This window comes from Equus asinus, chromosome 28 (assembly GCF_041296235.1).
Source record: "Equus asinus isolate D_3611 breed Donkey chromosome 28, EquAss-T2T_v2, whole genome shotgun sequence".
Taxonomy (NCBI): Eukaryota; Metazoa; Chordata; class Mammalia; order Perissodactyla; family Equidae; genus Equus; species Equus asinus.
Window position 1 is genome coordinate 35,170,225 of NC_091817.1, and position 17,640 is coordinate 35,187,864.

The 17,640-nt window shown below is 41.5% G+C and overlaps 1 long non-coding RNA gene across 2 annotated transcripts in view; it reads left to right on the forward strand.

The window, feature by feature from the left end:
* LOC123281727 (uncharacterized) overlaps positions 1–17,640 on the forward strand; it is a 689,591-nt gene that overhangs the window by 75,859 nt on the left and 596,092 nt on the right. Inside the window, exons 1-2 of one of the 2 annotated variants that reach the window (XR_006521407.2) lie at positions 7,882–8,070; positions 8,222–8,311. This is a non-coding gene — a long non-coding RNA (uncharacterized lncRNA). Of the gene's footprint in view, positions 1–7,881; positions 8,071–8,221; positions 8,312–17,640 lie in introns of those variants that run through there. The other variant, XR_011499118.1, reaches the window with a different exon arrangement.

The following is a 17,640-nucleotide window of genomic DNA, read 5'->3' on the forward strand; positions in this document are numbered from 1 at the left end:
GTATTTATGAAAAAGTTTTACAGGTGCAATGATAGAGCTAGGGGTAGGGTATTTTCTCAAACACAATATCAGAGAAGCAGCAGATAATGTGCTGACATTAAGTATACTCACTTAAGAATTGAAGCCACAAATAGAAATATATGGGTATGTATGTGTGTTTAGTGTTTTGGCCTTATAAGATTTCATAGAGTTTAGAGAAGGACTCAAAATGGCTTTGCAGTGATGTTGCAGTATGTCAGAAAGGTGAAGAATTCACTTTCTTTCCCCCCAAATGAAATACAAGCAGCCGCATTTTTCCCAGGTGGGCCCAGACATTGTACAAGGCCCACATATTTTTCAATAAGAGACTCACATTTGCTGTGATGCTAGAAGCTTCCAATGGGCCTCTGAGGGTTGTAAATTATATGAAATAATTTTCCAGTTACTAAGCTGTTGTTTTTTAAAGGATGGAGAGGGGAGGGGTGATGATAAAGCTTTCCTTGGACCCTGAAATTACACCTTCTTTCAACCACATTCAATAAATCTTTTTGAACGTTGAATGTTTATTCTCTCAACAAACATTTACTGAGTATCAGCCATGTGAGGGGTGCCATGCTGGACCGTGGGGCCATCTTTGATTGGTGTAAAATCTGTAGATCCTTACTGGAAAAGCTGCTAGAAGTGGTGTAGCTCTTTGTTGTTGTTTGTTTTAGCATTTCTATTTTATTGCTGTGGTTTTATTACATCCTTGTTGTAGCAAGTCACATAATATAGAGGTATATAAATATGTGTGGAGAAAAAGTAACTAGTGTTCCACTCTTCCTCCTCATTCCTACTACCCCTTGTAATTAATCTTTTCAGTAATTTGGTGGATATCTTTCTATACCATTATCTTTGTACACACACACACACACACACACACACACACAGAGTTTCCCTTTATTTTACAAAAATAACATCACATGTATTACTCTGAAATGTACTTGTTAAACTTACTAATGTGTAATGAACATCTTTCTAAATCTTGTTCTTTTTAGTTTGTTTGTAATTTTCTGTAGAATAGGTATAACAAAATGTAGCCACCCATTTTCCTATTCATAGACATTTAGATGACTCAAGATTTTTTCTATAATATTCGTTGTTTAAATAAACGTCCTCACACATGTTTTCTTATATATTCGTGCTTTTATTTCTGTTCATGGATTCTGATAATGTGATTATTACATCAAAAGGTAAATGACTTTTTACTGTTTAATGAGCACCACTTGATTACCTTCCAAAATATTGTAGCAATTCATATTTCCTTCAGAAATATACGGGAGTGCTTTTGTCTCAGATACAATGCCCAGCACGGGATGTCATCAATATTTTTAAGTTTTGTTGACAAGGATAATAATGGTACCTCAACAATGATACTTCATTGTTGCTTTAATTGATTTTACCTGGCTATCCTTGGGGTTGGCATCTTCCTTACATTTGTTGGACATTTGCTTTTCCTGTTCCTAAATTCCTGTCCACAGCCCTTTGCCTGTTTTTCTTTTTCTTATTGATTTATAGGAGCTCTTTGTGTATTAGAGATAATAATGCTTTGTTGGTCACATATTACAAGAATACAAGGTATATCATCTTGCAGATATAAATACACGCTTATTTTTATGATTTCTGTCCTTTTTTGTCTTGCTTAGAAAACATCCCTCTTCGGCCTTTTGGATGTGGTGCTCACTAAAACTGTGAGCTTGATAAACTAGGGTCTTTGGGGCAGAGCAATGTACATGGGTGGTGCTTTGTGGTTCCGATGTGACATTTCAGGGTCTGGTGCTGCCATGTACTTCAGAGAAAGATGCCATGTGCTTTAGCATTTCCTTCCCACTCTTCTACTCGATTTTATCATAGATTTACCTGCTGACCATAGATCTCGTATCCTATCATCAATGCCTAGGATACTTCTGCTAGAAAATGTTTGGGATTCTCTGAACCACAAAGCGAGAATATTGAAAGTAGTGGTCATTAAAAGACAACTTAGCATTTCCTAACATCTCAAGGCCATTTCTCATCCTGGGAAACATCCATAGCAAAATACCAGTTTGGCATAGAGCCCACTAACTCACCTCTTCCCTGTGGAATTGTATCTGATTGCCTTTGCTTTGTCTCTCTTTGGCCCTCTTCCCTGAAGGGGTCGTCAGAATTGCCTAATATCTCTGACCCTTTGGTGCATCATCCTGGGAGTTGGATTTTATACAGAATCAATTTAACTAAAATACGCCATTGGTTTTGCATCTAACGTATCATTAGGAAGTAGTTTCCATTGTCCTGGTCTTTGAGGACTTTAGCATGTCACCAGGGTAACTGAGTCATTTGTTCCCCTTGACAGGACTAATGTCCTGTCCTTCATAAACAAGGGTGACTTCAGAAGGACGCAGGCTTTTAGGTGAGCTGTTTTTCTGATGATGGGGTTGGATATGAATGTGTAGATTTTCATACACATTTTCCCTGTCCTTGTGACTGAGCTATTAAGAGAAAGCCAGAAGGTCAGAGCTATAAGAAACTTTAGGCAAGACAACTGAGACAGAGAAAAGTAAAATGGACATGCTCAAGTCTCATAGCTCATTGATGTATACTAACACTCTTTGTGGATTTATGACAACCACAGACACAACGATAAAAGGATTTATATGTGGAGTCTGGTAAATAAAAGCGGGGTCAGATAGACCCAGCATCATATGTATGACCAAATCAGAGGGACGCTGACCATTTCTAGAACTCTTAAAGGTAGTTTAGAGCAAGAACATCATCTGGACCTCTCTACCCATTTTTAGCTGTGGAAATGGAAACATAGGAAAATGAAGTGATGTGCCCCAAATTAGAGCAATCATTAGCAGCAGTGTGAAAGTTGAATTCATATGCCCTGATTTTCTGGTCTAGCCTCTCTATACTGCCTTATGTCCCTCCTGGTTGATGCGGTTAGTTGCAGGAGTAATTTTGTCAGTGAATAGTAAAGATTGAAGGCCAACTCTTTGCAGGGACCAGCATCTATTGGGGGACAGGATCTGTTGCCACACTCACATGTACCCCTTTAACCTGCCTCCCAGCTAAGAAGGATTATCTTATCTTGTTTATTCATTCAGGAAATAAGTATTGGCCATTGCTAGGGGCTCAATAAATATTTGTGGAATCATATTGAACTGATTTGAATTGTCAAGGTACCAGAAGTAGGGGCCTGAGCAAGTGGCTAAGATTGTGTTTTACCAGTGGGGATAAAAGATGCAGCCCACTGACAATAAACAAATCCCTTTTTAACAATTCCACTAAAAACATGCTATATAATTGAATATGAATACAAATAAAAGGCACCTGGTACAGCTTGTTCCAACTTCTCTTTTATTAGAATCTAAGTGGTAACATTCATTTCCAGGCAGTGTCACTAATGTTGGTTTTGTTCATTATTAGGAGACTGTAGTTATTGCACTCTGAAGGGAGAAGCCCTGGGTTTAAAACTGCCAGGGCTGGCAAGTGGCCGAAGAATGAGACACACTAGCTGATTGGCCTTTTATGGAGTCAGTGTGTCAGAAAGCATCTTCAGAAAGCAAAGTGTCCCTTCCCTGTGGCCTGCTTTCCCAGGGGAGAACGGGTACTTTTTCTCCTTCTGCTGTAGATGTAGCACGGACTTCAGCCCAGAAGATGCTGCCTGATTTCCGATCAGGTACCCGGGGGCAGCTGGAGGCAGGCAGCTCATGGATGACATGGTTGTGGTCATGTGAGATGTGAAGTCAGCTGAGAAAGCACCCGGGGCTGCAGTCCTGGAGGAGCCCTGATGTTTCATTATTTTGATTTTAACTGGCATGAATAGAATTTGTGGACAGTCTTCAGAACAGGGAGAAAGAGGAAGAAAAAGAAAAGAAGCAGACAATAAATTACAATAATAATTTGTGAGCCAATAAAGAGCTCACTTGCACCACCATCACGGCCCTAGTAAGCTTCATGTTCATGTGACTTATGAGGCTGTAGTAATCCTCTCACTGATGATTTCTGCACTAAGTTTTTGTTGTTGTTGTTATTGTTGCAAATGTTTGGTAACGAAGGGCAAAAATCCATATTGGGTCTTGTGATTTTTTTAATAAGGAAAATGAAATTCTTTTCCCCTCCCACCTCCTTTACACATTAGCTGGGAGCAGTTTCAAAACCTGGGGACAAGATCCCCTTTGGAGTTTGTCCTTCCCCATTTTCTAATCTGCTGGAGAGGTTTCAAGGCAGAATGGTAGCCCAAATTGGGTTTCTGTCCTGCATCCCTTTTCTTCCTGAGACAAAGGGAAGAGGTAACTTTCTTCCTTTGGGAAGAAAGACTCCTGTGTGGAGTCTTAACTTTCTCAAGGGGATCCACGGGAGCAACAGGTGCATGAGGAGCCTGGATACCAACTTCCCAAGCAAAATGAGCATCCTTTCTCCCTTCTCCATCTTTGTGAATGAGAATGCTCTCCCAAAGGGAAGGTCAAAGAAACCTGCCACAATTTCAGCTCTCTATCTAGATGCTTTAGAACCACACCCTAAATGCTTGATGTTTGCTCTCACAATATGGGCCTATTCAGGAATTCTTCTATGGGCTTTTACAGAAGATGTACCTCATTTCTACACTTGCATAGTATTTGACCATTTTTAACAACACTGTTATAGGTATTATATAATCATCATTTCAGCCCTTTGAAATAGCTATTAGTCATCACATTTTTAAATAAAGAGACTGGGGGTCAGAGAGGAGGTATGTCTTGCAAGACTGCCTGAGTGGTGGGTGCAGATCCAAGACTCCTATAAGAAAAGACAAGCATTCCCACCTCTCCTGGTTGCCTCTGGAGTAGCACAGCATTTCCCATAGGTCCAGAGATGGGTGTGCTTCTGTATTCCACCACAAATTTTGAATAGACACATCAGATTCAGGGGAAGGTTTGAAGACATTTGGTGCCTGGAGCGGCTCCCTTTGGGGGGCATTGGTCAGAGGGAGAGTTTGCTTTATTCTAGGAATATATTTTTGATTACTTGATGTTAGCAGACCATTTGCAACTCAGACATCAGACAGGGTTTTAGTCTCCAAAAATCTCTAGATAAAATGTCTAAGCCCCCACCCCCTGCAAATATGTCCTATGAAGATATAATGCCCTTTATGATGCTTCTGCAGATTTCCAAAGGGCTTAAGCATCCTTGTGGTTACCTCTGGCCTCCATGCTCCTGCTTCTGCTGAATCAGTTCATCTTGGAAATTGTCTTGATGCCCTTCTGTCATCTGTGACATAGAATACAGCTGAGAAGCTCGCCATCTTCTAATTTCCTTTAGACAAACCACTCACGCAAGGTGTGTGTGTGTGTGTGTGTGCACTTGTGCATGTGTATAGAAGACTACTGAAGTTTGGTAGGGCAGGAACAGTTAAGTATCACCATCTGGCCCCCTTTTCAACTCAGGTTCCCATTTCCTATGTTTTTGCAGAACTCTCTTCCCTCCTCCTTTCTTCTTTCCTCACTCGCTTTCCCCTCCCCCCTTTCCAACTCCGGCCCTTTTAAATGCATTTCAGTTTAGCTACTTTATTTTCTTCTGACACATGCCCTCAAGTTCTCACCTTCCCCCTAAGCACCTTATCAAAGGTATTTTTCTTAAAAAGAAGATTCCCTCCCTAAGAGGAATTCTGATGCCAGCTAAGGCCATGTTTTCCAACCTACTACATAAATGATCATTAAAACGACAAACTAGAGAACCCAGTCTTGGATGTCCAATTGGTCTCAACATTTTAGTAGTGATTACAGTGATATTAATACCTTATAGTTATGGAAAGTTTTCAAGTTTTCAGAATTCTTTACCTCTACATTAGCATATTTTATCTATTATGCTAATTTTCAGATGTTGAAACTGAGCGTCATAAATAGCCAGGAAGAGAGCACAGGCTCCCTGACTTTTCCAGAGCTTTCTCCATCATATCAGTGTAGGAATAATTCTATTCTAGTCCATACCTCTGCATTGGTTGGATTCTGTGTTTCATTGTCACACAATGCATCAGGCTTGAAAATGTCAGCCATTTTTTATTTATATTTGCCGCTAGCCTCCCTGGGCCTTAAACTCTGAGGAACTGACTTTCTGCTTTTTTTTTTTTTGATGAGGAAGATTAGACCTGAGCTAACATCCATTGCCAATCTTCCTCTGTTTTGGCTTGAGGAATACTAGCCCTGAGCTAACATCTGTGCTAGTCTTCCTCTACTGTGTATGTGGAATGCCTCCACAGCATCACTGACAGCTGGAGTAGGTCCAAGCCCAGGATCCAAGTTTGCAAGCCTGGACCACGGAAGTGGAGCATGTGGAACTTTAACCACTTGGCCATGGGGCCCGACCCCTGACTTTTTGCTTTCTGACGTAAATATTCAACCAGCAGCCTCAGGTGGGCCTCTGGTTCCCTAGCCTTTGTCACTTTCTGGAGTTCCAGAAACACTGTTCAGTGAAGGCTGTAGCCTTGTAGGGCAGGTCATGAGGGCACGTCAAATGCATGATCTGTTTCTTTAAAATTTGACTACTTCTCTCTCTCCATTGGCTACTTCAGCCGGCCTGCATAGACAGTGGTTTCTATGTAACATTTCTTCAACCAGGAAACTCTTCATCAGACAGGATCAAGGACATATTACAGCTCCAGCAAGACAAGGGTTAAAATTATTTTACCCACAGAATTTCACGAATAAGTAAGCCAGTTTTTGGTCCTCTTTGCCATCTCTTTATGTAGTTGTCTACACTCTCTCTCCCAAGAATGCATTATCTGGACCATTATGGAACCCATGAACAGAGGTGCTGTGACCTCTGGCTGACCTTGGCCTGCTGATGTGCTGCCATGCACTCCAATTACTAGGATATGTAGAGGCGACCACAGCCTTCCAAGACCCTTGAAAGTTTATAGCTGTGTCAGGTCCTTACCTCTTTTCAATGGTATTGGGCGACTTCTAGATCCTGCCGGCATTTCTCTTCCCGTGTGACATGTATGCTTGTTCTGAAATGAAGGCGACAGAGCTGTGGTTGGTCTCTCTTATTGGAAAACTGTAATTTTCCACTGCCTGGGCTGTTTTCCTTGGATGATGGGCTATAAGAAGGAACAGTGAGAATAGGAGGAGATTGGTTAATTTCTTTGCTTACAGCAATATTGTTTTTTTATATTGTAGGGACATCTAGAGTTTTGTTGACTTGTTACTTCCAAGTCTCTCTGCTTGTCTTTTAGATCTCATCCTCATCCCTAAATTGACAATGACTATGCAAAACCTTTAATGGTTTGGGAATATTTTGTAGTTGTTGCTCTTTTTTTTCTGAGCATGGATAATAAAGAAAAAATATTGCTATTCTTTGCATTCTAGAGGCAAAAGAAAATTAGATACCTGTTATGTAATATGCTCATGACATTATATAACGTGTCTTTCTGGAAATAATGCTCCAAGCTGTTCTGTTCTCCATTTGCTGTGATTCATGCAAGGACTGTATGTTACACTTGTCTATTTACCAAACTCGGAGATAAATTAGGTTGAACCCTATGAATTTGCCGATTTTGTAGATCAAAAACATTCAAATATTGGCGGTTTCAGAGGGTCCAGCCTGTATCAGCATCACAAGGCAAACCTGATGAGAAGCAGGAGAGGTCATCTGGTCCATCTCCCTGTCCACAGGCAGGCTTGCATTTCAATCATATTCAGAAGAATCTCTTAACTCACACTTTTTAACATTTGTTTTCAAAGAATGAAATTCCTAATGGAGTTCTGGGTTAGTTAAGGGATTGATTATCAATATCAAACAGGGGACAGGTCATTCTGGAAGTTCAGCAGAAGTGGCAGTGACCTCTGCTCTTTAAGATCTTACAGGACACCTCGCACATCGTGTCAGCCTTGGTAGGCGTGATTGAGGTTTTAATAACATTGAAAGATTCTCTGTTCCTTTTACCTCTCACCAACCAGGTCTGCATTTCCATGCTCATCAAACACCTGTGCAGACTGTCTCTGATTTGCAACTTGCTTCAGATTGTGTCTCAGATATTAACCCCGGATGTGACAATATAAGCTCAACAGACTGCCTTGGCCACCTTAGCAGGTGGGTCCTCAAAACAAAGAGAAGGAAACTGCTTACTTAAGCAATGAGATTTCCAGATAAAGCAAAGTTGTGGGGATGGTCTCTGGACTCTGGGTAGAGTTTTCCGGGTGTAGCAAAGCCAGATGCTCAAGATGTCTTCTCTTCCTCCCAGACTCCTCACTGCGGTCAGAGCCTGCAGCCTCTCCCTACTCCCACTGGTCCTTGGCCAGCAGCTCCTGACACCCAGAGGATTCAGCTTGGGGTATGTGTTCACTCGAGCCAGTGCTTATTCCAAGCATTGAGCTTGCTCTTCGCTGAACTTACTCTTCTGTTGCCAGTAAAAATGTAGCCACTCAGTCCTGGGTGTGTTTGTAACAGCATGGGAAAGCAAGAGTTTTAGATACTGGATATTTTTTGTGATGAAGAGCATGGAGGCAGCCTCTCTTCATTTGCCTAGGAACTGAACTCAGAACCTTTGTACTCCATGACATTATTCTGACATGAAAGGCACAAGGTCTGGATGTGGGATTGTCGATCACAGAAATTTCTGTGCAATATGTTAACTCTGTTTAAATGAGATAAAAGTACCCAGTAAGGTTCTTGGCCCTTCACAGACTTCTGTCGGATGCAGAAAGGGTATAGAATCATTGGCTAAAGAGGAAAGATGAGAAGCTTTTGGGTCAGAAGGCTTGGGTTCAGCTCATATATCCGGCCACTTGTATGTGTCTGACCTTAGACAGGCCACTCTCTCAGAGCCTCAGTTCCCATTCGCAAAGTGGGATCCCTGCACCTCCCAGGATTGACCTGTGGTCTTAAAATGCAATCATGGGAGTGAGAACACTTTGAATCAAGGATGATACAACCTAAAGGTGTTGGGTGTCTTTCAGCCTCCAGGTCTGATTCTTCTTAGGCCTCAGATGTCTCTGCATGATTGGAGAAAGGGTTGGGCTAGGAGGCCTCAGAAGTGGATGTTTCTTAAAATTGATGAGCAGCTCTGAGTCCCCACCAGTTTCTTCCCCAGCCATCAGGAAACAGCTGTGGGGTTGAAGGGCTGAGAGGAGCTCAAGGGCGGCTGGGGGCCCCGTTACTGAAGACACTGCTTCCCATCCAGCCCTGGATCCCCACCCTCCTGCTGCTTGTTGTTAATGAGGGAGCTTGGTCCAAATGCTGCTTTCTGGGGTCTGATGAAAACTGTAGCCTACTTAAATCACTTTCCTGTGGCCTTTAACCTAGAAAGATTACATTTCGGGGCGAGGGGGAGGTGGGTGAGCAGCAGAACCAGCCTGCTGTCAGAGAACAAAATCAAATTTTTTATGTGATGTTGCTGCATTAAAAAGGCCAATCTTGTGTCATGTAACATGTGAATAATGGCTCTAGCATGTGATGTCAAAATTTTCCACACGTCTCATAAATAAATCCAGCCACACCCCCTCCCCCCAACCACCACCCAAAGGCTATCCGTTTTTGAACCTCAGCTTGCATCCCAAATTAAGAATGCGTTCAGATTCAAGGTTAAAGGTACAGTATCCCCTTTCAAAAGGCACATGTCAGTGTTTCTGCTGAGAATGATAAATAGCATTTGAAACAGGCTATCAATTGTCAAGACTCTTCCTCCTCCTCTTCCTCTTCCTCTTCTTCTTTTTCACCTAACTTTGCTGAAGGTCTGATCCTTTGGAAAGAATAGATGCTGTATTAGCCCAAGACTTGATGAAATTTTCTTTAAAGAAAACCACTTAAGTGAGATCCCTAGGGGAAAAAAAATCACACAAATAATCCAGTGGCCCTCAAGAGTGAAGAAGCTAGATATAGCACAGCTGCAATTAGTATCAGCAGCATAGCCAAGCCAAGGGCTTTTTATTGCAAGAAGAATATATTCATTTGAGACCTGTCCACTTGCATGGAGATGCCAGGCACAGATACTGACATTACTCTGAAAATCTAGAATGTTGATGTTTGCCAAGGAGATTCTGCCTTCTCATTATCTTTTGTGACTGATATAGGTGACTTTCAGAAATAAGAATCCAGAGCATCCTTGGGTCCCACATACCCATTATTGCTCCCTTTCTTTTAATGTTAAAAGACTGGTTAATGGTCAACATACAGGGATACTTTTTTCGACAAAATCCAGCGTTATGGAAAGCTCCTTGCTGAAGGAAAGCTGCTTCTTTATTCTCCCTAAAGGACAGAATGCTTTTTTGTTTTTCCTGTTTCCAGAGGGTCAGGAGGAGGAAATAGGCAGGAGCGTGATGGCCGAGAACCAGAGAAGAACAGGAGGGGAATTTGGCTTAATTTCATAGAGGCTCAAGTCCCCCTGTCTGCTCACTCTGTCCCTCCCCTCTCTCCCTACCTCGCAAACAAAGGCAGCATCTTTCTCAGATAATGCCGCGTGTGTCAGAAGCGAACGTTCTGGGAATGTACATGGTGACCTGCTCTGTGTAACAAACGTCAACCCCAAACCATACAGAAGTCGCTACATCTGTTTTGGCTTTGTTCGCAGCACAGAGGGGAGGGGGGTGCACTCCATGGTCAAGGGCCAAACTACATGTCATATTTCATTACCTTCATTAGCTACTACAGAAGGCTGCATTCAAAGAAAAGGTTGGTATTAACTCTTGAGCCGCCAGCCTTTTCTAACAACCATTTTCACCTTCACCCATTGCTTGCCGATCTCCATTCGTTCATGCTGTGGGCTCTGATTTAACTAAACTGTAAATCAGCCCTGAGGTCCACAATTTCACCTTCTTAACTTAAAGGAGGCAAGCTACTGTTTTATCCTAGGTAGCTACTTACAGGACGGCTGAACATCTGGAATCTATTAGGACAAATGCTAGTGTGTAAACCCAATGGGGAAAGCGTATTTAGAATTAATAAAACTTTCCCTTCTTATTTTGTCCACAGTTGTCTTTTTCTTTTCCCCCTCACATTATTTCTGTGATTTAGTATTGCCAGCTCCTTTCTTGGTTGCTTTAGTGAGATAAGATGATGCTTATTGCTGCCTAGCTATTTTTGGAGAATTTTTCTTGATATATTTTCTTGTGATGACATGAAACACACATGGCTACCACCCCTGGAAATAAGAGCCCATTTCCCCGTATTCATTAAGGTATACTTTACAATTGCTGAAATGAAAGTAGGTGAATGTATAAAGTAGATCTTTATGCCGCATGGCTATAAAAATGGTCAGTTTGCATGCTGCATATTGAATACATCATGATTCTATTTAAAATCATCTGTGGCCAGCACATGCTGGTATTTAATATTATGAAGAATGACCAATTGGCCAGCATAGGTCAGAACACACCTGGACTGTGGAATTAGGAGTCTGGAATTTTGATTCGTCGTCCTGGCTCTGCTATTGATTTATTGCCTGGTATTAGACAAAGCTCTTGCCCGTAATTCTCCCATCTGTAAACTACGGAGCATTATACCGTCACAAAGGTTCTGCGAGCTCCAATGACTTCATTTTAACATACTTTGAAAAGCCCTGAGAAGACAATACTTTAGAATACTACTCCATTAAGAATACTATACCATCATCCATTTATTGTCATTAATACACATTTGAAAGCTCTACACCGGTGGTTCTCAAGTATGGTCCCCAGGCCAGCAGCCTCAGCAGTGGCTGGGAGCTTGTTAGAAATGCACATTATTGGCTGAGGACCTGCAGAATCAGAAACTCTGGTAGTGGGGTAATTCTGGTGCACACTTAAGTTTGAGTAGCACTGATCAGTACATTTGGCTTCAAGTCCCGGAGTTAAACCCACAAAGCTCTATCAGCCCAAGCAGATGTTGGAGTGGAAGCTCAGCTCAACCAGGATTAAAATGTGTTACCTAAAAGCAACTCGAGACTTGTAAGGAATGTGGGCCCTCTCCAGTTCTGACTTGTGGACAATGCCAATGCAAGATTGTTTTTCTGGTTTTGAAATGAGTTTTATAATTTGTGCTGATCATTACTGGCACACTAAACTCAATAGCCCCCTTTGTAAACTGGGTGTGTCTAATGACATCTTGGATACAATTTAACTTGTGAGGAATATAAACTTAGGAAGATTGGCAACCACCACGGGAATGCGGCCATCAAGCTTAGATTTGGGACTTAAGTGCACACAGAGGCAGAACAATGCCAGAGAAAAAGGCATCTAGAACCTTCTCTAGAGTTGAGACACTAACATGGACATACTTACTTTGCAGATTGTACCCTTTGAAGTAGAACGAGCGGAGGGATGACAGAAAATAATGTTCAAGGTCAGAAATGCTGAGCTCTCTGTGGCTGAGTCACATGTGTCCATCCCTCATGTTTTACAGGAGTTGTTGTAAAATAAAAACGAACCACAGAACGGACACCTGGATATGTGATCTAGTTTTGTAACTCAGTAGCAATGTATAAATTGCAACTGCGGCAGTATATGCTGCAAGTTGGCTTTCAGTGTGTATCTCTATCTAGTGCTACCTTGTGCCTATAATGACTATTTTCACAATAGAATAAAAATTTATACTCCCTTTCTCCGTCTCCTTTTGGTGTTTCAGGTTTCCATAAGATCCAGGACACTTTCTAAATTTGAGAGAAGGGCCGGCAATGATGGCAATTTTTTGTTCCCATTTTTATCCTCAGACCAGCCAACTCGATTATCCCTCCTCTAAATATGTCCCAAAGTTTGGTCCTAGAATGAGACCTTTTGCATGGCAAGTTTCAGCCTGGAGCAAATTTTTATGGCTGAATTATAAACCCTTGAAAATAAGGGTTTATAATGGAAACGCTGACACAACCTTAACTCTGGCGGCGAGAGTGCAATGCGATAATAAATGAGGCAGAACAGCAAAGTGCTGCTTTTAATTTATCATTTAGTAGGAGAAAAAGGCCTTGTTTACTTCTTCTTTTTCATCTTCTTCTCTGCTTCCAAGACTTGCAACCATTATTTTGAAATGTATTTTATAATAAAACCTCAGTGGTTATGTTGCCTAGGGCCTGAGTGTCCATTTTAGAAAGGGAGAAAGAGAGAAAGAGAGAGAGAGAGAGAAATTTTTGAGGCCTAAGAAGCATATTCTGTTGACTGATTATGTTTTGACTGCACAGTTGCTGCCCGGCTGGCAGTGCATTTATTATGGAACAGATCGGCTGCTCAGCTATGATCCAAAAGCACCCCAAACATATGATCCTATTTGGACGTGTCTATAATAGTGGCAGTAAAAATAATAATAATATCTGATATGGCTTCTAGTGCTTTTTATTCCAGACATCAGTGTATTTTAAGCACACAGATTATAGCCTTTGCAGTCAATTATGTCATGGAGTTTAGTATCTTTCCCCATTGCCCACATTCCCGTTTTCTGGATGGAGACACTGAGGGCATTCATTGCTGGTGTGATTTCTGTAAATTCAATTCAATCCTTACTAGGTCTCTGTATGCTAAGCACTTGATGAGGACACGAAAGAGCAGGCCTCCTCCTATCTGGGGTTTTAGAGCATAATGGGCAAAGAAAACATATAACAAACAAAAAGTAATGGTGTACAACATTATAACAACAGAGGCCTGTTGTAAACCATGAGCATGACATGGGCATTTACCTACTCCGAACCCTGACTCCATCATTCCTATTTCTTCAGAGGGGCCAAGGACACAGAATCTCTTGTACACACCTGTGTACACTCTCTACAACACCTTCCTCCTCTGTCCTGCAGCTTTGACTTTGCTTTGACCAATAGGAGGGCTCAGTAGAAGAATGAGAGGCAGGAGGAGGGTGAGGTCATGGTGTTTATTCCTCTGGCTCCTTTACTTCCTGGCTCAGAATTGGTTGCATTTCTCTATTGAAGAGGGCTCCTCTCTGCAGCCCTCTCCCAAAGCTTCTGTTCTTGCCTGGTTCTGGCAACCCTGCCCTCCCTGGGCACCTTCAGGCCTAGGGTAGTAATGGCTCCCATGCTGTTGATAATCCAGGGTGCTTCACTCTCCCTTCTAGGTTTCCCTATGTCCAGCTCACCCCTCTGCAAATAGCCCCTTCATTAAATTCTTCTCAGTTACCCCATTGGAGTGTGTGTGAATGGCTTCCTGCTGGGACCCTGGATGATACAAAAACCATACAGAGCACACACACACACACACACAAACACACTGTAAGAAAGCAGTGAGAGTGTTTAGGCAGAAGATTTATAGAGTAGATCTATCCAATGTTGGGATTTGTGGTGAGTACATTATGAAGTCACTTCTGATGATTCCTGGGCCAGATAATGCATCCATCATGCAAGGCGGCAAGCCCCTGAAATTACATCAGATTTACAACATAATAAACTTTCATTAAGATGAAGCTACATGAAACTTATTCCCCTTCATTCTCAGGACTAAACAAATGCTGCTTGAATACCTAATGAACACAGGTCTCACCCAGATCGGTAATGCTGGTGTGAAGATGTTAGAGAGGAGGAAACCAGGAAACACAGAACATGCTGCTCCATGGAACATCTGAGTAGTTGAACAATACTGGTATTGTTGCCATCAATTTTCTTCAGTCATCCAAAATGGGACACGTGAGGCCACTTGCTGAAGTTGATCCATGCTTGCACCCACCATACAGGTTCCTGAGAGCATTTTAATCTTGGCGTGTCTTGTGCTTTATTGAAGGGTTTACACCATTTGGTTACTTTCTCCTCTGATATTGCACTGGATAAATCAGCTGTGATTATGCCTTAGCATTCCAGAGAGCAAATCCCCTAATGATAGGATTGAAGTGGTTCAACAGAAGCTGTCTCCTAAGGCATAATTCAGAAACATGGCAACTTACTAAAATGATAGTGTAGGTATAAAAAAGCATCAGATCATAAGGACAAAAAACATTGAAGAGGAAGTGATGGCAGATAAGAAATAACAAAATTTTGGACTTTCGAAAATGACTGGACTGGTGGTAACTAATTTAGTGGATGACAGGAAGGTGAAACTATATACTGGCAAAAGGCAAAGTCCATAATTGAGCCAGTATGTGGGGCTAGAACATGAAAGATTCTGCTACTGGAGGCACTGGCTGTCTTGCGGGTGTGGGAATAGGTAGGGCTGGGAACGGAACTGGTTGGAAGTTGCATAAAAGATAATTGATCCTCTAGACTCCTCTTCCCTGTCCTTCTCAGTGAAGACCCCTTTGCCCAACTTCATCAGAAGCCTGGATATCTGGAGAGGCTGAAGAGGCTCCGATTTGGGGAATCAGGTGTAGCTGAATGATACTATTCCATGCCCATGGAGATTAAATGAAGGCTGCATACTGAATGGTGAGACTTCTTGTTCCTGTCTGCTACTTGGTTGGGAAGATGTTGTTGACCAGGTGTATCATCTTCAGGCTGGATACTGGAGGATTCCTTTCTGAGGGAGTTGACCATTTCAAGAGAAAAGATCTATAGATACTGTCAGTGGGGATCCCCCTAAAACAGCCAGGTCCCCTCCTGAATTCAAAGACTATCAACCCCACATAGAACTTCCAACAGCTTTTTAAAAAATATCTCATTTCAAAATATGAATCAACAGACTTTTGAGGAAACCGTTACCTTGAAGACAGGAACAAAAAGAAAAAAGAACTCAGAGAAGACAGAAACAGTGCAGAGAGCAGAAGAAAATATAAAAACAAAATTAAGATAATACTTAGAGAGAAAAGGGAAGATCCATGAAATAAGAGTAGTGTGCTATTAAAAAAAAAATAGTTCAATGGGGCCAGCCCCATGGCTGAGTAGTTAAGGTTCCATGAGCTCCACTTCAGTGGCCTGGGTTTGCAGGTTTGGATCTCAGGTGTGCACCTTATCCATTCATCAGCCATGCTATGGAGACATTCCACATGCAAAGAAGAGGAAGATTGGCTGGTGCAGGTGTTGGCTCAGGGTGAATCTTCCTCTAGTGAAAAAACAGGAAGATTGGCAATGGATGTTAGCTGAGGGTGAATCTTCCTCACAACAAAAAGATAGTTCAAGATGACATATCCCCCAAGTACCCAGGCAACAAACAAATATGGCAGAAATTTCATATAAATAGGGATTTAAAATTTCAGAGAGGAAAACAGTCCCAATCAGCATCAGCTTTTTCAATAGAAGCTCTGGAAACTAGAAAACAATAAATGTTGAGCAAAAGTTATTTATAATGTAGAACTTAATAAATGGTCAAATTGTTGCTTAAGCCTGAGAGTAGGATTTACCTCCCTTGTTCCTTTTCTCAGAAAGTTATTGAAGGATGTACTTTAGTGATAAAGATGAAATAATCTAAAAAAGAGGACATAAAGATCCAGGAAACAGATGATTTAACATTACAAGCAGACAAACGGACTTTTCGAGGATGATGGCAAAGAGATACCTCAGGATAACTGCTGGGCAGAAGGCTTAAAACAGAAACTCAGTCTAATTTGAAGCAATAAGACAGGGCTCCAGCATGTCTCTGAGAAAAAAAGTGAATAGAATAGCTAATCTGATCAGTTTAAACATATTCATAAGAAATTCATAAATGTAGCAGAGAATTTGGGGATAAATTAATGGTAGATATGTAGAAAACTGAAGACAAAAAAAAAAAGGGCATTACTAACTCCTGGAGAAACAAAAAGTTGTGGAAGAAAAGAGCTGTAATTATAGCAAACCACGTGGACTATGTGTGAATAATGCGTATGTAGTAATAATACAATTACAATGTAGACAGCAAGTATTGTTTTAACAAAAAATCGTTGTATAACTATATCAAAAGAATGGTATGTGTGCACACGCACGTATGTGCTTAGGGTTGTAAAAGATCTGAATCCTTATTTTCCATAGTGTGAAATCAGTAGACAATATATATATAAACAAAGAAAATCAAGAAACACAAAGAAACACAGACTAGTTAGAAATATGGAGACAAATACCAGAAGAAACAAGTAAAAGAATTGAAAGTGGTTTCCTCTGGGGAGCAGGAATCAGGAGTTGAAAGACAGTGAAGCAGCGAACTGCTATTCCTCACGAGAGGCCTTAAGAACTATTTTGCATTTTCAAACTATGTGCATGTATTATTTTGTTAAAAATAAATATTAAAATCGGGAAGTCAGAATTTGTTTTTTTCTTTTCTTTTTTGGTCGTGGTTAAGAAAAGACTCATGATTATATGTATGGGCTTAACATGACAAAGGTTCATTCCTAATTTACATAACTCAGCTCAGTGGTGGACAGGGATCTGCTCGACACGGTGATTCAGGGACCCAGGCTCTCAGGGCCACCATCTTGCAGCAGGCCACCTGGAACCTGGAACACAGAGCCTCCTTTATTGCTTCGAAAGAGGGAATGAGGGGATCATATGCCAGCTTTTAATGTTTCTACCCAGCAGTTATACATGTCACTCCTCCTTAGAGATTGCGCCCCAGACCTGACCCTGTCTAATAGCAAGAGAGCTGGGAAATGTGGAAGAGCCACAGATATTCAGGAGGCAGCTGATGCTCCTGCTACACTTCACTTGGGGATGTTCACTTTCCCAAAGGGGAAGGATGGCAGATAAACAACTGCCACCGGAAGAAGAGAACTAGGTTTGAATATTTTCCTCAAATCATATCCCAAATTAGGGTCCTTAAATTGCTACTTATAGTGGGCTTCGTGGAATAATTGAGCCCC